The 2,058-nt window shown below is 38.0% G+C and overlaps 1 pseudogene; it reads right to left on the bottom strand.

Annotated features, from left to right (window-relative positions):
• Positions 1–513: 513 nt before the first annotated feature.
• LOC118610456 lies at positions 514–632 on the bottom strand (annotated as a pseudogene).
• Positions 633–2,058: the final 1,426 nt, after the last annotated feature.

The following is a 2,058-nucleotide window of genomic DNA, read 5'->3' as shown; positions in this document are numbered from 1 at the left end:
TAATCATGGCTTGGTCTTTCTGGTGTCCAGCTGCCATCCTGAAACTCTCTAGGAGCCCGCCCAGAGTCACCTCATTAGAACAAAAGACACTTCTATCACCCAGGAAACTCCAAGGGATTTAGGAACTCTGTGTCAAGAACCGGATCAAAGACCAAACATTAAGACAAAAGATGTTCCTAATGCTCTTATCATTTAGGAAATTACAAGGGTTTAGGAACTCTGCTGGGGAGGGGGGCAAGACCAATGTATTTTTTCTATTATTTCACAGTGTCCTATCATCCCTCTTAAAAAATTGTTTCCTTATGTCACCAATTCTCCATCTCTGTTTAAAACTGTTCAAACTTGTAGGTTTTAAGATGGAGATTTACAAATTACTCTGCTGAAGATTTTGCTGACTACCTGCGTTTCTTACTATCTGCCTGGGAACCAGCTAGTCTGTTTCCTGCCCTGGGTTCTTGGTCACCTCTGAGCTTCATCTCAAAGTATAATAGAAAAGAGATTTTTTTTTTTTAACGCCTACAACACTTGGTATTCCTAGGTGGTCTCCCATCCAAGTACTAAACAGGCCCAGCTCTGCTTAGCTTCTGAGATCAGACAAGATCAGGCATGTTCGGGGTGGCATGGCCATAGATGGGGAAGATTTTTGTAGTCTTCTCAATGTTGGGAGGTTCGTCCAGATAGGGCCCAAGCTGTAAAAGGCTTTCTCTAGCATCTAGTTCTGAATGTCTTAGTCTTTCCTTTGCACTCTCTACTGGGGCCCTTCTTGCTGAAATGGAGAGAGGGTCTGTTTACTCTCTGGCCCTGAATCTCATATACGACATCCGATTCTTCTTTTATTCCCCATCTGGACCAAAATTGGATTAGAGAGTGGGAAATCCATGCATTTCATGTCATGAGCTCACAAGGAATTTCTCTAGGCAAGATTCCATTGGTGAACGTTGCATGTGGTAATTTACAGTTCTTTTTTTGGTCAGTTGAGACGTGCAGAAGGAAGTGAGTTTTGAGGAAGTGACAGGGGAAGTGAGGCTTTGCTCTATGTGGGAGAAGTCCCTTCACATTCACATCAAATAGCCTGAGAAAATGCTGAGACATAGTGGCAGGAATCAGGAATTATAAATTTGAGAACTGCATGGAGCACAAATCAAACAGATCATTCTAAATTATCTCACTTTTCTTTTTTATTTTCTAATAATTCTAAATTATATCTAACCCTACAACTCTAAAAATATCACGGAAGTATAATTATTTGTGTTTTGCTTTATTTCTTCTTTGGATTTTTATAAACAAAGAAAACTCCCACATCAGACCACTTGATTAATTATTTGTAGCCAGAATTTTTTTTAATTTAATTTTATTAGTTATAAGTATTATGGTGCATTGGTTAGATATTTATATAGTTTAAAAAATGATCCCCCTAATTGCTCCTTCTCTCCTCTGATTTTCTACCTAGCCAACATATTAATGCTAATTACATTCCCTATGCTGTGCTCCCCTTCCTCGTGACCATCTATCAACTACTAATTTGTACTTCTTTAACCCTTCACCCCATCCTCCCAGCCTCCCAACCCCCCTCCCCTCTGTCTGTCACCAAATTGTCCACTATATTTGTGAGTCTGTTTTTGATTAGTTTGTTCTTTTTGTTCTTTAGATTTGCATATAAGTGAAATCATATGGCATTTATCTTTCTCTGGCTGAGTAATATTCCATTGTATATATGAACCATAATTTCTTTATCCAATTGTCTGTTGATGGACATTTAGGTTGCTTCCATATCTTGGCTATTGTAAATTGTGCTTCCATATCTTGGCTATTGTAAATTGAGGTGCATAGATCTTTATGAATTATTGTTTTTGTTTTTGTTCGTTTGTTTTTTTTGTTTTTTGTTTTTTGGATAAATACCCAGAAGTACAATTGCTGGGTCAAAAGGTATATCCATTTTTAATTTTTTGAGAAACCTTCAGACTATTTTCCATAGCAACTGAACCAATTTGCAATCCCACCAACAATGTATGAGGGTTCCCTTTTCTCTGCCTATTCGCCAACATTTGTTCTTCGATT

Source organism: Rousettus aegyptiacus, unplaced genomic scaffold, assembly GCF_014176215.1.
Source record: "Rousettus aegyptiacus isolate mRouAeg1 unplaced genomic scaffold, mRouAeg1.p scaffold_m13_p_12, whole genome shotgun sequence".
NCBI classification, from domain to species: Eukaryota; Metazoa; Chordata; class Mammalia; order Chiroptera; family Pteropodidae; genus Rousettus; species Rousettus aegyptiacus.
The sequence above is the reverse complement of the archived record's forward strand: the minus strand, read 5'-3'. Positions and strand labels throughout refer to the sequence as shown.